The 21,403-nt window shown below is 39.6% G+C and overlaps 1 long non-coding RNA gene across 1 annotated transcript; it reads left to right on the forward strand.

Annotated features, from left to right (window-relative positions):
* Positions 1-267: 267 nt before the first annotated feature.
* LOC113920984 lies at positions 268-21,021 on the forward strand. The gene is made up of 4 exons (XR_003519464.1): positions 268-521; positions 17,914-18,064; positions 20,134-20,276; positions 20,966-21,021. It is a non-coding gene; the product is annotated as an uncharacterized LOC113920984 (long non-coding RNA).
* The last annotated feature ends 382 nt before the right edge of the window (positions 21,022-21,403 follow it).

Genomic DNA, 21,403 nt, shown 5'->3' on the forward strand with positions numbered 1-21,403 from the left:
GGTAGCTACCAATCATCAGAGGCAGGCGTCTCCAGACAGCCAATCAAAGAGATTAAAGCCCGCCTCCTCAGCTTGCGCTTTCCAGGTGCTGCGTGGCTGTTTGCGGTTTGCTCTGGGCGGGTCCATTCTGAGAAAGGACGGGGTGGGGAACTTTTTATTTTCAAATCTTTACCCAAAGCCCACCACCTTAGCACTCTTACAGCATTCAAATTCAGATCTCGCATATTATTACTGACATTGTTGTTGACTTTACAGGTAGCAAACAGTCTTTTATATTGAAGTAATCCATCTTCCCTAAGTGTGTCAGGGCCAGAAGCCTAAACCGGTGTACTAGGCATGTGAAGGTTTGGCTAACAGTGACCTTAGTGGAGAACCTATCAAAAGCTGCCTGTGGGGAGAGTCCGTTGGTAATTTCAAACTAAGGCCTGGTCATCTTTAACAGTTGTGCAAAATGGTAAACAAGGCACTGCTGGGAGCAGTTGGGGATGGTAAGAATTGATTAACAGGTTCCTGCGTGAGAGGTATGTAGCCCTCTACCTAAAACGTTAACTTTTGGTTGGGTAGCTTGTGTTCAGTACCAGAGGAGGGTTAGAGACAATAAGAATTACTGAATTCTAAGAGATGTCAGTATGACCCTACAGCGGTATGAAAAGCCTTCCTAGAAGATATAGGGGTTTGCATTAGAACTTAAAAACTGGATAGGACTAAGTAGTAAACAGGAAATCAGGCATTCCGGGGAGAAAGAATGGCATAAGCAAAGGGAAGTAGCTGGGAGATACAGTGGTCTCTTCAGAATTTATTTTGTCGGCCATTTGGTCAGAGTATTAATTTCCTTAAAGTGAGCTTTTTGGAGAGGTATGTTGGGATCGAATTTTGGAGAGTCTTGAACGTTGTACTAAGGAGTTTGGACTTCACCCTTTAAGAAGTAGAATGCTGGTGAAGTTGTATGAGCAAGGGCTGCAGTAATCTGGTAGCAATGTGGCAGGTATGTTGTGGAGGAAGCACTTTGGGATGGCAGGGTGCCTTCAGATGTTAAGAATAAAAGCCTGCATATATTCCTTATTTTCCCTCTACATTTAAAAAAATACAAACAGAAATATTATGTTCAAAAGCTCATCGCTGCTCAAAAATGTTTATACTTTGTTGCCTTCAGGAGAAAGTACTAATTTCTTAATCTTCCTCATGCTATTCATCCAATGGTTTCTACTACTATTCCAGAATGGAATTTGAAGTACTGATCAAACCAATATTTCCATGGAACATGCTGATTCTTTATTTATTTTTATTTATTTTTATTTTTTTAATGTTATTTTATTATGTTATGTTAGTCACCATACATTACATCATTAGTTTTTGATGTAGTGTTCCATGATTCATTGTTGGCATCTTTTTTTTTTAAGATTTATTTACTTATTTGAGAAAGAGATGGAGCATGGGCACCAGAGCCAGAGGGAGGGGCAGAAGGAGATGGAGAGAATCTCAAGCAGACTCCCCATTGAGCATGGCGCCTGAGGGGGGGGCTGGATTCCCCAATCTGGAGATCATGACCAGAGTGGAAATCAAGAGTTGGGCATTTAACTGGCTGAGCCACCCAGGTGCCCCGGAACACTGCTGATTCTTATACCATTTTGTGAATAGTATTCCATATCCCCCTCATCTGGAATACTCCTGCTTCTTTGTTGACTTATATTCTTATCCTCCATGAGTGGTCTTTAGAACCACCTGCTTCTCCCTGAAACCTTTACATTTCTCTTTGCATTCAGTACTACTCTAGCATGTAACAACAATCTTCTTTTCCACTATGGATATCTGTACTGTAATTTGAATAATAATAATCTCATTGCATAGGGGTTCTTAATGAGTCATACTATGAATCTAACATGGTGTAGTACAGAGGAATCATCTCTGAATGTTACCAGATGTGCTGGAGAAAATTTTGCCTTTGAAAATTTTGCCTCAGAAGTTGAATAAATTTTGGGTAAATCAGGACCAGTGAGAAATACAATGATATATGTTTAGGTCTTAGTACTTACCATGACCTCTCAAATACAGCAGGCAGAATTATTTTTTTAACATTTAATTTAGATTAATCCTTTGTTTGGATTCCTTTAATGGCTTCTCATTGACTATGACAAATCCTTAACATGGCCTCTGAGGCCTTTGTGATTTGGCTTCTGCTTGCCTCTCTAGCTTCATTTTGTACCACTTCTCACTATGTCCCAGATACATTGGCCTTTTTCAGTTCTATAAGTAGGTCAAACTCTTTGCACTCACAGGACCTTCACCTGGAACTCTCTACCCTTAACTATTAAAAAAATTGTTATAAAATATTTTAGTCCCACAAAAAGGAATAAAGAATAAAATTATGAATGTCCATGTATCCTCCAACCACTTTAACAATCTAATTTTACCTAGATAATCTAGTTTTATCACGTTATTTTGGCCATTTATTCACATTTGGTCAATTCTTTAATTCTTCTTCTTCATACTTCTAGGATAATTTTTCTTCTTCAAGGACACCCTGAAGAAATGTCTATAGTGGGGATATGTTACTGGCAAATGCTTTCAGTTTTTATTTGGATGAAAATATATTTTTATTTCATCTTTATTCTTGAATGTTATTTAGTAACATAAAATCCTAAGTTGCCAGTTAATTTTTCTCAGTCTTTGGAGATAACATACTGATTTCTGACTCCTGTTGTTGCTATTGAGAAGTTTTCTCTAAATCTATCATTTTTTATGGGTAAGTTGTTTTTCTTTGGCATTCTATATTTTTATGTTTATTTGTATTTATTTTTAGTAAAGACCTATTCATTTATTTTAGAGAGAGCAAGAGAGAGAGCATGCAAGTCGGGGCGGGCAGGGGGGTGGTGCAGAGGTCGAGAATCTCAAGCAGACTCCCTGCCAAGCATGGAGCCAGATGCTGGGCTCAATCACACAACCCTGAGATTATGACCTGTGTTGAAATCAAGAGTTGGATGCTCAACTGACTGAGCCCTCTAGGTGCCTCTGACATTTTATATATTTATTATAATATCAAAGTGTAGATATATATTTACTCTGCTTGGGATTGATTGCAATTCCTCAGTCTAAGTATTCTTATCTTACTGGCCTGGAAAATTTTTGACCATTTATAAACTCTTTGTATATTAGTTCTTCCTTGTTATTTTTTTTTTTTTTGGAACTCCTATTAGATAGTAAATAGGGTCTTTTCATTCTATACCTTTCTTAACTTCTCTTTCATATTTTCCATTTCTTTATCTCTCTGTGCTGCATTCTGGGAACTTTTTTCATATATCTATCCCAGCTAATCAATTCTCTCTTCAGCTGAATCTAATCTGCTATTTAACATGACTGCTGAGTTCTAAATTTTAGTGCCTATTTAGTTCAATTCTAGATATTCTTTTTGTTTTTAATTTCAAAATATCCCTGATCTTTTTGGATAGTATTGTGTTCCTTTCTCATGTTTTTTCATTCCATCTTTTATTACTTCAATATTTTAAGCACAATTATTTTGTTATATAACCCCAGAATTCCTTTACCTGATATTCCTGAGGGATATAAATATGCAATTTATTTTTACTGATTCTTATTCATGGTGGTGTGTTTCCTCATGTGTTTTGTAATTTTGGATTTTAAGCTCATGTGAGAATCTTGTGAGGCCTGTATTAAGGATACATTTCTTCACATTTCATTTTTGCTTCCTTTAGGCATCCCAAGGCACGATGAATCTAGGACCACTTTAATTTAATGTGTTGGCTTCCTAGACTACTCTGATAGCACATTTCTAATCCCATGCCTACCTGAAAGCACATATGTATTCTAGGTAACCTGGGGATATAGTTTCTCCACCCAAAGGTATACAAGATAAACAAAATTCTTTGTCTTTTAGCCTACCTGTTCATTCCCACCATCAAAGTATGAACCTACTGTGTAAATGCTTGGATTAGCAGCTGTTTTATTTTTTTGCTAATTCAATGGCTGTAGCACGATATCTTTTTGTAGCCTTAATTTACATTTCTCTAATGACTAGTGAGTAATGAGTTTTCATGTGTAGGTCATTTAGACTTTCATATTCTTTTTTTGCCTTTTGGGTTGTCTCTTAATTGATTTATAGCAATTCTTTATTCTAGATTCCAAAGCAAATATCCTTTTCTAGGTTATGACTTGTTTTATTTTTTGTTGTTATTGTTTTGTTTTGTTTTTACTTTATGATATCTCTCTTTTTTTAAATTTTATTTTATTATGTTAATCACCATACGTTACATCATTAGTTTTTTTTTTAAGATTTTATTTATTTATTTATTTGACAGAGAGAGACAGAGAGGGAACACAAGCAGGGGGAGTCGGAGAGGGAGAAGCAGGCTTCCCGCTGAGCAGGGAGCCCAATGCAGGGCTCGATCCCAGGACCCTGAGATTATGACCTGAGCCGAAGGCAGACGCTTAACCGACTGAGCCACCCAGGCGCCCCACATCATTAGTTTTTGATGTAGTGTTCCATGATTCATTGTTTGTGTGTATGATATCTCTTATTGTCCAAAAGTGTCTTATTTTACTATGAAATGTTCATTAAGATATGCAATTTTGAGTATTATTTAAAAATCTTTCCTCAAGCTAAACATTCATTTTATTCATTATCTTCCATAAGCTTTATTACCTTCTCTTCTATTTTAAAATTCAGCTTTGTTGTTGGTATTTGCATAGGAGTGGGAGAAAATGAGATGCAAAGGAAACATGAGATCCCAGTAATTTGTTTTTTTTAAGATTTTATTTTTATTTATTTGACAGAGAGAGAGCAAGAGAGCACAAGTAGGGGGAGTAGCAGAGGGAGAGGAAGAAGCAAGCTCCCTGCTGAGCAAGGAGCCTGATGTGGGACTCGATCCCAGGACCCTGGGATCATTACCTGAGCTGAAGGCAGTCGTTTAACCGACTGAGCCATTCAAGTGCCCGAGATCCCAGTAATTTGGATGGGCAGGGTCATGAACCTTGATTTACTCTTTACATGTGTATCTCTACGAATACACCATTGGTATAGTGCCATCTCAGAACACAGATATAGAGATAGATATTCCGCATTTTATTATGATTTTTATAATTATCAAGTATATTTTGACTTTGGCTCTACTTTTGTTTCATTAAAACATTGGATTTAACATTTTTCTTCTAGACTATCTGAAAGTATCAGATAGTCATTAAAATAATTCATTATAAAACATTTGGGCAACCCTCGTGGGTCCCCTCCCTCTTTGGGAGCTTTGTACTATCACTTAATAAACTTTGCTTTGCTGCACCAAAAAAAAAAAAAAAAAAGTGCCTGGCCTGGCTGGCATCCATCTCTAGCTCAGGTCATGATCCCAGGGTCCTGAGATCAAGTCCTACATTGGGCTCCCTGCTCAGCGGGGAGTCTGCTTCTCCCTCTCCCTCTACTACCCCCCCGTTGGTGCTTTCTCTCTCAAATAAATAAATTCTTTAAAATAATAATAATTTATTATACAACATTCACAGAGCGTCAAACACAAATATGTGCTCAATAGAAATATAGTAGTAAATGCTTACGTGGTGTCAGAACACAAGATGTTTGCAGGGAGAATGCACCAACATAGCAATAACCAGCTTGACATAATTTCAAAATGCACTAGATGGCGCCAGGCCCATAACAAACAGTATTCGCAATTTGTTTCCTTCCTTACTTTTTGGAGGTAGTTTTCAGGTCTTCTGCTATGTTGCCACTGACTTTTCTGTTCTAAAACACTGCTAGCAGAGGCGGACAGTGAAAATGTATAAGTTGTCTTCTATACGTTGTTTGAAGGAGGCAGAATACCCAGCTGACTTTGGGTATTTTTTCCAGGAAGTGACTCTGGCTTTTTTCTTATAAAGTTCAGGGCAGGGGAGCAGGAATGACCTTTAGAAATTGCTGCAGACCCCTCCTCATTTGGGATGGGGAAGCCAAGGCTCAGAACCGCCCTGACTTTCTTGGGTAGAGTTAGAGTCCTGGTGTTCTGATTTCTGGACTATGCTCCTATATTTTATTATACCAAATTCCACATCTACTTCCAGAAGACTTTACTTTGGGGAATTGTAACAGAGATGGCTTGGATGGATAGGAAATTTTGGATTAATGGAGAGATAACAGTTGCTGCTCCAGGCCAGATTTGGGGACCTTTTGTAGGGATCAGCAAACTTCAACTTGGCTGTTAGTGGACAAGATGGGAACTGCAGAAATAACTCCAAGAAGAGCTCTGGGGTCCTAAAAGTTGGGAGAGTAACCTGCAGGGCCTGAGGAAATGTACCCCTGTAAACCTTCTTATAGGGCAGCAGGGTGTTAGTATCTGCCATTCTTTCTCCTATGCTCTATTCAGGACTCATTAATTGGGAGAATTCTCCATCTGCATTTGTCAGGGCAAGTGACTGCTTTTCTGACTGAGTTGGGTGTGGGCTAGACACTGCAGAGGTTATCTGGTAATTCTCAGACTTTGCTTAAGAATCCTTTGGAGAGATTATGGGAATGCAGAGGCCCAAGCCCTAGAGGTTCTGATTTAGGAGGTCTAGGTGAAGCTCACTGAGAGATAGACCGCTTTATATAGCTGAAATTTCTTCTGACTCCTCAGTGGTTTATGTACATTTCCCTAGTTCCTTCCATTCCAAAACCTACATTGCCTGCTATCTACATCTGTTTTTTTTCTCTCTTGGAAACATAAAGCTATAGACACTGAGGGAGTAGCAACACCCATGTTCACAGTGATTTTGTTTGTTTACATTGATGCAAATTGTTATGATTAGAAAATCTCCAAGGGACGGTCAGTCCAAGCTCAGACTCTGCGTCTACTCTGTGGTGAAGTGGATGAAGGGAACTGCATTTGCAGATAACTTTCAATAGAAAATATGACCTGTTGTTTCAGACCCTAATAGTTGCTGATTGTGTATGCTATACTGTTAGCTCTAAGGCAATCTTGCCCCTTGAGCCTTTCCTCAGGAGCCCTGGCCAGAGGGGTGGGTAGGCACACTTCTGCAGCCTCTGTTCTCCACCTTTCCAAACCCTCACCTGTCCATTTCTCATGGATGGAAGGCTCTCCATCCCTCCTCTCAGATAATATACAAGAATAAAAACATTTCATACAAAGCTCTAGAAGCAGAGACACTTCTTCAGTCTCATGTTGTCTTGTTGTGGTATTTTATGTCTGCCATTTTGTGTTCTAAATGCCATCCTTACTCCCTGTACTCGAGTCAGATATATCTTTAATGTGGTTCACAACACTGGGTATGATTCTAACACATGGCATCTGTTTCGATGATGGCTTCAGAGAGGAGATGAAGAAATAAATGAGGGTGTGTTTAAGCTCACTGTGGTAAAGGAGGATTATAGAATTATGGAAGAATGGCAGCGGGGGCTGTGGTGGTATAGCCTGAGTCACAATATGGTCACATTTATCACCCTTTTCTTGCCAGGAAATTTAATTCTCCTGTTTCCTCTTAGAGGTCCTCCTTTTATCTCCTCTAACCCCCTCACCTTTTATCTTTTTTTTTTTTAAGATTTTATTTATTTATTTGTTTGACAGAGAGAGAGAGAGAGACAGTGAGACAGTGAGAAAGGGAACACAAGCAAGGGGAGTGGGAGAGGGAGAAGCAGGCTTCCCGCCGAGCAGGGAGCCTGATGCGGGGCTCTATCCCAGGACCCTGGGATCATGACCTGAGCCAAAGGCAGATGCTTAACGACTGAGCCACCCAGGTGCCCGCCCCCACCTTTTGTCTTAAGGGCAAATAAAACATCAGAATTGACAGAAGTTTTTGGAAACCAGTGGACTCATTCCTATAGGCCAGATCACTGGTCTATCTCATTTTAGTGAAAACAGTATATTAAATGTCATAATTCATCCATTGTGTTTTTACATAAAGCTGCTCTCAAATCCTCAATGCTTCCTTCAAACATTCCCCACCAGGGCTGAATCCAGAGGGTGGATTCCTACCATCACCAAGATCTCTGTAGTGTTGTTATATTAGTTTCAGGTGTACAATATGATTCAACAATTCCATACATCACCTGGTGCTCATCACAACAAGTGTACTTTTTTTTAAAGATTTTATTTATTTGATAGAGAGAGATACAGCAAGAGAGGGAACACAAGCAGGGGAGTGGGAGAGGGAGAAGTAGGCTTCCCGCTGAGCAGGGAGCCTGATGCGGGGCTCGATCCCAGGACCCTAGGATCATGACCTGAGCCGAAGGCAGATGCTTAACAACAAGTGTACTTCTTAATCCCCATCACCTATTTAACCCATCCCCCACTCATCTCCTCTCTGGTAACCATCAATTTGTTATCTATAGTTAAGAGTCTGTCTCCTGCCTTGTCTCTCTTTTTTTTCTTTTGCTCATTTGTTTTGTTTCTTAAATTCTACATATGAGTGATATCATATGGTATTTGTCTTTCTCTGGCTGACTTATTTTGCTTAGCGTTATACTCTCTAGTTCCATCCATGTTGTTGCAGATGGCAAGATTTCATTCTTTTTTTATGGCCGAATAATATTCCATTATATACATGTATACCACATCTTCTTTATGCATTCATCAGTCAATAAACACTTGGGCTGCTTCCATAATTTGGCTATTGTAAATAATGCTGCTATGAACATCAGGGTGCATGTATGCCTTTTTTTTTTTAAGGATTTTATTTATTTATTTGACAGAGAAAGAGAGAGAGCACAAGCAGGGGGAGTGGCAGGCAGAGGGAGAAGCAGGCTCCCTGCTGAGCAGGGAGCCTGCTGAGGGCTCCATCTCAGGACCCTGAGATCATGACCTGAACCGAAGGCAGATGCTTAACTGACTGAGCCACCTAGGTGCCCCTAGTCTTGCTTTTCTGAGGCAGATTGCATTTTCCTAAAGATGGTCCCCTTATTATCCCCTGCAAGGTGCTGTTGACACCCTTCCTGTTAGCGGTGGTAGGTGAGGAAGATGGTACAAAATGAAGCTGGAGAGGTGGACAAAGGCAGATCAGTTACAGCGTTGTAGGCTATGCTAAAACTATGAATTTTGTTAAGCAGGAGAGTGATAGGATCCAACTGCTTTCTCTCTCTTTTATGTTGTGGGGAGGAGTTGGTAGCAATGGGTAGAAGAGCTTCAGTTCTTATTTTTAGCTCCAGAATAAGGAGATTTTTGATGACTGCTTCAATTTCCTTAGTGGTTATAGGTCTGTTCAGGTTTTTTATTTCTTCCTGGTTCAGTTTTGGTACATCTCTAGGAAAGCATCCATTTCTTCCAGATTATCTAATTTGCTGGCACAGAGTTGCTCATAATATGTTCTTATAATTGTTTGTATTTCTTTGGTGTTGGTTGTGATCTCTCCTCTTTCATTCATGATTTTGTTGATTTGGGTCATTTCTCTTTTCTTCTTGATAAGTCTGGCCAGGGGTTTATCAATCTTGTTAATTCTTTCAAAGAACCAGTTCCTAGTTTCGTTGATCTGTTCTACTGTTCTTTTGGTTTCTATTTCATTGATTTCTGCTCTGATCTTTATTATTTCTCTTCTCCTGCTGGGTTTAGGCTTTATTTGCTGTTCTTTCTCCAGCTCCTTTAGGTGTAGGGTTAGGTTGTGTATTTGAGACCTTTCTTGTTTCTTGAGAAAGGCTTGTATTGCTATATACTTTCCTCTTAGGACTGCCTATGCTGCATGCCAAAGATTTTGAACAGTTGTGTTTTCATTTTCATTTGTTTCCATGAATTTGTTTAATTCTTCTTTAATTTCCTGGTTGACCCATTCATTCTTTAGTAGCATGCTCTTTAGCCTCCATGTACTTGAGTTCTTTCCAACTTTCCTCTTGTGATTGAGTTCTAGTTTCAAAGCATTGTCATCTGAAAATATGCAGGGAATGATCTCAATCTTTTGGTACCGGTTGAGACCTGATTTGTGACCTAGGATATGATCTATTCTGGAGGATGTTCCATGGGCACTAGAGAAGAATGTGTATTCCGTTGCTTTGGGATGGAATGTTCTGAATATGTCTGTGAAGTCCATTTGGTCCAGTGTGTCATTTAAAGTCTTTATTTCCTTGTTGATCTTTTGCTTAGATGATCTGTCCATTTCAGTGAGGGGGGTGTTAAAGTCCCCCACTATTATTGTACTGTTGTCGATGTGTTTCTTTGCTTTTGTTATTAATTGGCTTATATAATTGCCTGCTCCCATGCTAGGGGCATAGATATTTATAATTGTTAGATTTTCTTGTTGGATAGACCCTTTAAGTAGGATATAGTGTCCTTCCTCATCTCTTATTACAGTCTTTGGTTTAAAATCTAATGTGTCTGATATAAGGATTGCCACCCCAGCTTTCTTTTGGTGTCCATTAGCATGGTAAGTGATTTTCCACCCCCTCACTTTCAATCTGGAGTGTCTTTGGGTCTGAAATGAGTCTCTTGCAGACAGCATATCAATGGGTCTTGTTTTTTTATCCAACCTGATAGCCTGTGTCTTTTGATTGGGGCATATAGCCCATTTACATTCAGGGTAACTATTGAAAGATAGGAATTTAGTGTCATTGTATTGCCTCTAAGGTGACTGTTACTGTATATTGTCTGTGTTCCTTTCAGGTCTATGTTGCTTTTAGGCTCTCTCTTTGTTTAGAGGACCCCTTTCAATATTTCTTGGAGGGCTGGTTTCATGTTCGCAAATTCCTTTAGTTTTTGTTTGTCCTGGAAGCTTTTTATCTCTCCTTCTATTTTCAGTGACAGCCTAGCTGGATATAGTATTCTTGGCTGCACATTTTTCTCGTTTAGTGCTCTGAATATATCATGCCCGTCCTTTCTGGCCTGCCAGGTCTCTGTGGATAGGTCTGTTGCCCATCTAATGTTTCTACCATTGTAGGTTACATATGTCTTTTCCCAAGCTGCTTTCAGGATTTTCTCTTTGTCTCTGAGGCTTGTATGTTTTACTATTAGATGTTGGGGTATTGACCTATTTTTATTGATTTTTGAGATGGATTCTCTGTGCCTCCTGGATTTTGATGCCTGTTTCCTTCCCCATATTAGGGAAGTTCTCTGCTATAATTTGCTCCAATATACCTTCTGCCTTTAGCTCTCTTTCTTCTTCTTCTGGGATCCCAATTATTCTAATGTTGTTTCATCTTATGGTATCAAGTACTTATCTCTCGAATTCTGCTCTCGTGATCCAGGAGTTGTTTATCTCTTTTTCTCAGCTTCTTTATTTTCCATCATTTGGTCTTCTAGATCTATAATTCTCTCTTCTGCTTCATTTATCCTAGCAGTTAGAGCCTCCATTTTTTATTGCACCTCATTAATAGCCTTTTTGATTTCGACTTGGTTAGATTTTCATTCTTTTATTTCTCCAGAAAGGATTTCTGTAATACCTTCCATGCTTTTTTCAAGCCCAACTAGTATCTTTAAAATCATCATTCTGAACTCTAGTTCTGACATCTTACTAATGTCTGTATTGATTAGGTCCCTGGCAATCGGTACTGCCTCTTGTTCTTTTTGTTGAGGTGATTTTTTCCATCTTGTCATTTTGTCCAGAGGAGAATAGATGAATGAGAGGGACGCCTGGGTGGCTCAGTCGTTAAGCGTCTGCCTTCAGCTCAGGTCATGATCCCAGGGTCCTGGGATTGAGTCCCACATCAGGCTCCTTGTTCAGTGAGGAGCCTGCTTCTCCCTCTCCCTCTACAGCTCCTCCGCTTGTGCTCTCTCTCTCTCTCTCTGACAAATAAATAAATAAAAATCTTTAAAAAAAAAAGAGAATAGATGAATGAGAGATCAAAATGCTAACAGGGTAACAACATCCCCAGAAAATATACACTAAACAAATCAGAAAAGACCTGAAACCGGGGGAAAAGAAAGGGAAAGAAAGAAAAAAGAAAAAGAAAAAGATAAAACAAAGAAAAACAAAACAAAAAACCCAGAATATGATCAAATATGATCAGGCTGGTGCATAGATCAGTTCCACACACTACATTTTGGGTGTATTTTGGTCCGTTAGAAGAAAGTGCCTCCCAAAATTTTAAAGAAAGAAAAAGTTATATATGTACAAAAATAAGGGTTAATATGATGAAGGGATGGACTATGAGTGTAAAGATGAAAATTATAAAAAATTTTATAAAAGGAATTGATAAGATAAGAAGTTGATTGAAAAAAGAAAGAAGAGGGTTTAAAAAAAAGGGAGAGAATGTGATCAGGCAGAAGACTAGAACAAAGCCATACACTAGAGATTTAGGGTATATTTTGATCTGTTAGAAGAAACTGTATTTCAAAATGTTAAAGAGAGAACAACTTTATATATATATATATATATATGCCAAAAATAAGGGTAACTACTATGAAGGGATAGAACATGACTCTAAAAATAAAAAATAAAAAATATCTTTTAAAAAAGGGATTGATAAGATGTTGGTTGAAAAAGGGAAAAAGAAAAATTCAAAAAAAATTAACTTTGAAAGACTAAAGTATCGTGGTAAAAAAGCCATGAATTCTATGTGCAGTATTCCCCTAGCGCTGGAGTTCTGCCATTCTCATTGATCGGTAAACTTGGTCTTGGCGGGCTTTTCTTGCTGATCTTCTGGGGGAGGGGCCTGTTGCCATGATTCCCAAATGTCTTTGCCGGAGGCGGAATTGCCCCACCCTTGCCAGGTCCAGGCTAAGTAATCTGCTCGGGTTTGCTCTCGGGAGCTTTTGTTCCCTGCAAGCTGTGGAGGACGAGAGTGAAAATGGCGACCTCCCAATCTCCGCTCCGTAGGAGCTGAGAATTTGGGGCCCCATTCCTCAGTGCACCCCCAGAGAAAAGCAGTTAATCACTCCTGTCTCCCCATCTCCAGCCGCACTCGGAGCTCACCTGGCCTGTGACCGAGCGTTTCTATCTCTGGCACCCGACCCCGTGGAGTCTCCAAACCCAGCAGATCCCTGTGGTGCGCTCCCGTGCCACTTCTCCTGGGGGAGGAAGGGGAGTCTCCCCGGATATGCTGCTTGTTGGGTCCCTGCTGGAGGAGCAGTGGCCCGACTATGCCGTGGATCATGGTTTATGGCAACCCCGAGCTGAGAGCCCACGCCTCAGCTCCGTCTCTGCAGCTGGCTTCCCTGCTCCAATACCTGGGAGCTCTGCCGCACTCAGGCACCCCCAGTCATTCTGTGACCCTGAGCGTCCTGAGACCACACTGTCCCAGCGAGGTTCCACCCCCCACTTAGCCACTGGAACGACATCCCTCAGTGGAGCTGACTTCTAAAAGTGCCAGTTTTGCGCTCCGTGGCTCTATCACTTGCCAGAAGCGGCTGATGGAGGCCCCCTCCCCCGCTGTCTATCTTCCCGAATATCGCCTCGGATTTACTTCTCCGTACATCCTACCTTCCAGAAAGCGGTCGCTTTTCTGTTCAGAGAGTTGCTGCTATTCTTTTCTTTGATCTCCTGTTGAGTTCGTAGGTGTTCAGAATGGTTTGATCCCTATCTAGCTGAATTCCAGGCCCGGACGAAATCCAGGTCTCCTGCTCCTCTGCCATCTTGGCCCACCCCACCGCTATGGACACTTATTATCCATGTGATCTTGGAGCAAGTTATGTTACCTTTCCAAGCCTCTTTTTTCTCATCTGCAAAATGGACATGATAATAGTCCCTACAATGTAGAGCTGCTTACAGGGTTCACCAAGATAATGCATGCAGAAGGCTCCCACAGTGCCTTACACACAGAGGGATCCAGTAGGCATACGAACTAAGATGGACTCTCATTGACTCCCAACCTGCTTAGAGTTTCTGTTTTAGTTCCTCCGTCTTTCAAGAATTTTGAATGAGAATTTCACTAGGGTCCTGAGAACTATTCCATGCCAGAAGGCAGATAAACTCAATTCTGTCCTTGATTATCTTTGCGACATTAGGCAAGGGAATCTTTTTGAGATTCACTCCCTTCACCTGTAAAATGCCCAGATCATTTCTCAGACTTATGATGAGAGTTAAGTGTGAAAGGGCTTTGTAGACAGTTCACTATTAACAAGCATCAGATGTTAATGCTCTTCTTAAATAACACTTGACCTTCCATGTTCCTAGAGATGTTCAGGAGTGGAAAGAATCCAGGGCTGTGACCAAGGGTGGCATTCACTTGTAAAGATGAATGTGTGTTGGATACTACAGCAGCCTTCTCATTACACTTCATTTCCTAAAATCCCACGGCCAGACTGTATTAGTATTCACATCGCATGAGTGAGACATGGCAAATGGGCTCTCCATCAATTCATAAGTTTGCCAGTTCTGCTCTTTCGATGAACCTGAAATTACCTTTCAGAGGTTGGTCCAGGTGAAGCACAAAGGGTCCTGGAGAGGTCTGGCTGCAGTGCTTTATATGTAGTCTAGACCTAACTTCTCAGAACCATGGTTTTCCTTCCTACAAAATAGAAATATAGTAGTAAACCTACGCCCCCCATTTAATTCCCACTGATGCTACAAAACTAAATGGAATTGTAAAAATTATGTAGGACTAGTCACGTATTTTTGAGGTTTTATTTTTTATGTTAATACATAAAAATCACTGGGCACCTGGGTGGCTCAGTTGGTTAAGCGACTGCCTTCAGCTCAGGTAATGATCCTGGAGTCCCGGGATCGAGTCCCGCATCGGGCTCCCTGCTCAGCAGGAAGTCTGCTTCTCCCTCTGACCCTCTTCCCTCTCGTGCTCTCTATCTCTCATTCTCTCTCTCTCTCTCAAATAAATAAATAAAATCTTTAAAAAAAATCACTATGGAAAGTATTCACTTCAAGTAGAAGGAACTGAAATAAATATCTTTGGGTTTCACAGACATTGACTGATCCCTCATTTATGAGAGACAGTATCACACAGTGGCTAAGAGCACAAACTGTGGAGTCAGACTGATTGGGTCTGATTCTTGGCTCTGCTACTTAAAGCTAATTATGTGTACCTGGGCAATGTACTTACTCTCTCTGCTTCAGTTTTCCCTTCTACAAAATGGGATGATAATAGTACCTCCCTCTCAAGATTGTTGTTAGGATTAATTGAATTAACATATATAAAAGTGCTTAGAACAGTGTCTGACAGACAATAAGCACTAAATAAAGTCCTGTAGTCAGTGCCTAGCACAGTTTTCAGCACCATGTAGGGCTTCTACAACTGTGTTGTCTCCAATATTGCTTCTTTCCTTTTCTTTTTGAAAGTAGTTTTAGGCTTACAATCAAATTGAGAGAAAGAGAAAGATACCCCATATACAACCTCCTCCCGCACATGCATAGCTTCCTCCATTATCAACATCATTCACCAGAATGGTACATTTTTTTCTTTTTAACCAAGAATGAACCTACATTGACACATTACTATCATGCAAAGTCCATAGTTAACCATAGGATTCACTCTCGATGTTATGTATTCAATGGGTTTGGACAAATGGACAATGATATATATCCATCATTATATCATAGAATATTTTCACTGTCCTTAAAAATTCTCTGCACTTTGCCTATTCATCTCTTCCCCCTCCTCATTCACTAGCAACCATGGATCATTTAACTGTCTCCATAGTTTTGCCTTTTCCAGAATGTCATACGGTTGGAATCATACAGTATGTAATCTCAGATTGGCTTCTTTCACTTAGTAATATGTACTTAAGTTTCTTCTATCTCTTCATGGCTTGATAGCTCATCTCTTTCTTTTTTAGAACTCCTGGTATTCTTTTTTTTAATATACTTCTTAAAATTTAAATTCAATTAGTTAACATATAATGTATTATTAGTTTCAGAGGTAGAGGTCAGTGATTCATCAGTTTTATATAATACTCAATGCTCATTACATCACGTGCCCTCCTTAATGTCTATCACCCAGTTACCCCTTCCCCCCACACTGCTCCCCTCCAGCAACCCTCAGTTTGTTTCCTATGATTAAGAGTCTCTTATGGTTTGTCTCCTTCTCTAGTTTTGTCTTGTTTTATTTTTTCCTCTCTTCCCCTATGATCCTCTGTTTTGTTTCTTAAATTCCACATAGGAGTGAGATCATATGATAATTGTCTTTCTCTGATTGACTTATTTCATTTAGGATAATACCCTCTAGTTCCAGCCACATCACTGCAAATGGCAAGATGTCATTTTTTTTAATGACAGAATAGTATTCCATTGTATATATGTATATACTACATCTTCTTTATCCATTCATCTGTCAATGGACATCTGGGCTCTTTCCATAGTTTGGCTGTTTTGGACAACACTGTTTAAACATTGGGGTACAGGGACCCCTTCGGATCACTACATTTGTATCTTTGGGATAAACACCCAGTAGTGCAATTGCTGGGTTGTAGGGTAGCTCTATTTTTAACTTTTTGAGGAAGCTCCATACTGTTTTCCGGAGTGGCTGCACCAGCTTGCATTCCCACCAAAAGTGTAGGAGGGTTCTCCTTTCTCTGCATCCTCACCAACATCTGTTTCCTGACTTGTTTTAATTTTAGCCATTCTGACTGGTGTGAGGTGGTATCTCATTGTGGTTTTGATTTGTATTTCCCTGATGCTGGGTGATGTTGAGCATTTTTTCATGTGTTTGTTGGCCATTTGGGTGTCTTCTTTGGAGAAATGTCTGTCCATGTCTTCTGCCCATTTCTTGATTGGATTATTTGTTCTTTGAGTGTTGAGTTTGGTAAGTTCTTTATAGATTTTGGATACTAGCCCTTTATCTGATATGTCATTTGCAAATATCTTCTCCCATTCTGTTGGTTGTCTTTTGGTTTTGTTGACTGTTTGCTTTGCTGTGCAAAAGCTTTTTATCTTGATGAAGTCCCCATAGTTCATTTTTGCCTTTGTTTCCCTTGCCTTTGGCGACATGTCTACATGCTGTGGCTGAGGTTGATAGCTCATTTTTTATTACCACTGAATAATATTCAATTGTCTGAAGGTACCACAGTTTATTTATCCATTCATCTACTGAAGGACATCTTGGTTATTTCCAAATTTTGGCAATTATGAATAAAGTTGCTATAAATAGACATATGCAGGTTTTTGTGTGGACATAAGTTTTTACCTTCTTTGGGTAAATACCAAAGAGCATGATTGCTGAATCATATAGTAAGGGTGTGTTTAATTTTTGAGAAACTGCCAAACTGTCTTCCAAAGTGGCTGTAACATTTTGCATTCCCACCAGCAATGAATTAGAGTTCCTGTTGCTCACATCCTCACTAGGATTTGGTGTTGTCAGTGTTTTGGAATTTAGCAATTCTAATAGGTACATAGTGGTTATCTTATTGTTGTTTTAATTTGCATTTCCCTAATGACATGTTATATGGAGCATCTTTTCATATGTTTATTTGCCATCTGTGTATCTTCTTTGGTGAGGTGTCTGTTAAGGTCTTTTTTTAAAATTTAATTTAATTTAATTATGTTATGTTAGTCACCATACAATACATCATTAGTTTTTGATGTAGTGATAAGGAGGGCACGTACTGCACGGAGCACTGGGTGTTATACAAAAACAATGAATCAAAGTCTTTTTTAAAAAGATTTTATTTATTTGTCAGAGAAAGGGAGAGAGAGAGAGAGAAAGAGAGAGCGAGAAAGACAGCACAAGCAGGGAGAGTGGCAGGCAGGCAGAGGGAGAAGCAGGGTCCCTGCTGAGCAAGGAGCCCGATGTGGGACTTGATCCCAGGACCATGGGCTCATGACCTGAGCTGAAGGCAGATGCTTAACTGACAGAGCCACCCAGGCATCCCTCTGTCAAGGTCTTTGGCCCATTTTTTAAATTACATTGCTTTCTTATTGTTGAGTTTTAAGAGTTCTTTGTTTACTTGGATAAGAGTCCTTGATCCGATGAGTCCCTGTTGTTCCTTTATGCTTGTCCTCCTTGTCCCACTGAGCTGACTTGACTCAGACATATCCCCTGTAGTAAGGAGTCAGACTCCTTTTTGATGTTTGCTGACAGCTTTTAAGCATCACTTATCTCTCTTCTTTCTGTCCCAGATTTGAAAAAGATAATAAGAAAGCCTGGATAGTCTCTCTTTTGGAATCCTCAACCCATCCCCACCCGTACCACAGTACAAGCCCAAGACACTTTCCTTTCTCTGCTCTCACAGCCATTTTGGACCTGCTTGGGAACAGAAAGTCTCATTATGTGAGTAATAAACCTTTCCATACCCTCTTCGTGTGTGTAATTTGATATCACCAAATTTTGGGTGGGGTCCATTCTGTTTAATCAGAGTGGCTGCAACACACTCTCTCTAATAATGCACTATGTGAAATAGTCAATTACTGCTTATGAAAGATCTAACTGAATAATATATAAATAGAATGGCTGCTACTTTCTGGAGAATCAGATGAATCAAAAGGGCAAGATCGGGGCACCTGGGTGGCTCAGTCAGTTGATTTCAGCTCTTGATTTCAGCTTAGGTTCTGATCTCAGGGTTGTGAGAGTGAGCTCTGCATTAGGCTTGCACTCAGCTCAGAGTCTTGTCTCTCTCCCTCTGCTCCTCCCCCTGCTTGTGCTCTATTTCTCTCTCTCAAATAAATAAATCTTAGAAAAAAAAAAAGGGCTAGACAGTACAAATTTGCCCTGTTGTCTCAAAGCTGTCGCTTTTAGGTGGTGAAAACAGGACACATATTGAGGACCTAACCATTCTGGAGATAGTCTGAGTATTTGGTTTTAGTATCTGAAGATTGGAGCAGCTTTCTGGACTTGCCCCCATGGAAGCTGTTTGAACATTTGGTGGTTAGAGGAGGTCATTTCTCCTGAGAAAACCCTACATTCTGTCCTTATTTGACCCCAACTGCTAAGGAGGGCAAGGTTGCTGGTTCTGAGCGTAAGTCCTTGTTTTCAAGAATTTAAGAGGCTAGATTCTCAGACCCCCTATAGAAAATGTTTAATAACACTAGAAACACATTATCACACACTTGATGAGATATGGTTTAAATAAATATTAATATCTCTTTCCTTTTGAGATGAAGAGAGATTATCATCATTGCTCCCTTACATTTGAAAGAATTGCAGTATAGAATGGTTAAATGAGTTGTCCATGAATATGTTTGGATGAAGGGTCTGACCCTAGACCTGTGCTTTCTCTGCCAGGTCACACCACCTAATGCACAGGGTGACCATGTATCCCAGTTAGCTGAGGACATCCTGGTTTATGCCTCTTATCTTAGCACAATTATTAATAGTGCCTCATTTTATTTTCATAAGTGTCCCAGTTTGAGTAATAAATTTTATGGTTACGCTCCTAATACAGAAGATCGTAGGATATTTTTAGGTGACTAAGTCTGCAGTGATTTGCATTAGTGCTTATTATTGTTCTTATTAGATTCAGATCATGTTAATTTGGGGAAACTTGTACTTTGCAAAGATCATTAGAGGATTTCAGGGTCCAGAAAGGCCTCCCTGGCCTTCTTCCCCTTGCTTCAGGGTTGAACTTTATGTTTAATGTAACTCTTGTCAAGGTTGCTGAAGGACTTTTTTTTAACAGATCTAAACCAACACTGTCTTTTTAGCAGCTTCTTGAGAAAGCAGCATTGGAAAAATCCTACCTCTAGTTGTGTGTGTGTATGTGCATGCTCACACGAGTGAGCATGCCAGCTTGGAAACATTTTCCTTCAGAAAAGTCATCTCTAAGCTAATGGAAAGTTGTAATGATCATCATGAGAATGACATTGATAATAGTAGCTACCAATTCTTGAGTGCTTACTATGTATAATGAACAACACTTATCACTTAATGTGTATTAACTCTTCCAATTTTACGAAAATATTTGGTAAGATAAATTTTACAGAGGAGAAAACCAAAGTACAGAGAGAGAAAGTTATTTGTACAAGCCTTTACAGCTAAATCAATTCAGGTAAGGAAACAGTCCTGGCAGCTGACAGCTAGGCCACAATGTTCCCAACTAAGCATGAACAATTTTCACAGACTCTAAGCAAGACTCAGATACATCCACTCTGTGGCTAGGGTGGAACAGGATGGAAATACAACTACTTGGTTCATGTCTGATCCTAGAAAGAGACAAGGATGCTCTGCAACTAGAAAGAACTAAATATTCCTTTCTTCCAGCTAATGTGAGTTTCTTTATTCATGATGGCTTTAGCCCTCTTTAATTCTCCCATCTCCTAGATAAAAATTACCAAGATACCCAAACACCAATTTGCCCTTGCTTCTTGATGGCACCCAATCAAAACTGACTCTTGCTCCCCCAGATCTTCCTCAGAATCTCCCAGGATGAACCAGATCCTAAAATGAGACCCTCCAAGTACTACTCCACTGAGAGCCCCATGATTTTCTTGGTGTGCTCTTTCCTTTGAAGCAGCAAGTTGACTCAACCTTGCTTGTTTGCCTGAAGGTGTGTTCCTGATGCTCTTTGGTTGGTAGGCTTTGATGATGCCCAAGTAGGTTGACTCCAGGGCCTATATCTATTAGCTCTATTACAAACTGCCTTCCTTCTTCCATTTCACTTGGAAGAGAAAGTAGATTTTTAACAGAGTGGGAAAAATACCAAACATTCATAGCAACTTAGAATTTTTCCACTTTCTTTACATGTTCAATGGAAACTTTCATAAAACTATAAATGAAAGGATATATTATGAATACTTTCTCTGAAGGGAAAAAAAGGGGTCTTACCTGGAAGTAAAATTTTGGAGTTTATATCCTTCTAAGGGAGACTACTTTTTACATAAAGTTTGAGAATGAGGAAGAGAGAGATTATTTCTCTGTGTGCTCAACTTACAAACTATAATGGCCATTAATGACTACTTATTACTCTATCAATCAATTAACACACCCCAGCCTGGGCTCAGTCAGTTCCTTTTCTGATTTGTTCACTATTTGATGAGTTTTGAGAGCCTGTTATTTGTCTAAAAGTAGAATAAGCTCTATGAGGAATATAAAAGAACTAGAGGACAGTACACCTGACACTAATGTAACAATGTATGTTAATTACCTCTCCCCTTACTCCACCCCCCCAAAAGAACTTGAAGACACTATCCCTACTGCTTGAGCAGTTGGATCAACCTGTTTTCTGTTCTCTTGAAGGAAAGCATGTGCAGACTGCCACCCCTGGGATAGCCTACAGGAGGATTTTCTCAAAGGCCAAGAATTTGAGTGAATGCAGAAATTAGGGCATTACCTCTATTTGCTACTTTCTACAAATTTGCAAAGTTAACTTTTACTCCATTCTGAGTGCTTTCAAGTTAATGTATTATTACTACCTTTTATTTATGGTTATATAAGCATGGATAAAAGTAAGGAAGACTGCATACCATTTTGGTAATATAGGGTACCTGGAGTGGGGGGAAGGGAGAAGCAAGCAAAAAAGAAAAAAGATTGCATACAATATACAAAATATGCAAAAATAGACTCAAATGGATTAAAGACCTAAATGTGAGACCTGAAACCATAAAAATCCTAGAAGAAAACACAGACAGTAATTTCTCTGACATCAACCATAGCAACATTTTTTAGGATATGTCT

The sequence above is a fragment of the Zalophus californianus genome, chromosome 3 (assembly GCF_009762305.2).
Source record: "Zalophus californianus isolate mZalCal1 chromosome 3, mZalCal1.pri.v2, whole genome shotgun sequence".
In the NCBI taxonomy this organism is placed as follows: domain Eukaryota; kingdom Metazoa; phylum Chordata; class Mammalia; order Carnivora; family Otariidae; genus Zalophus; species Zalophus californianus.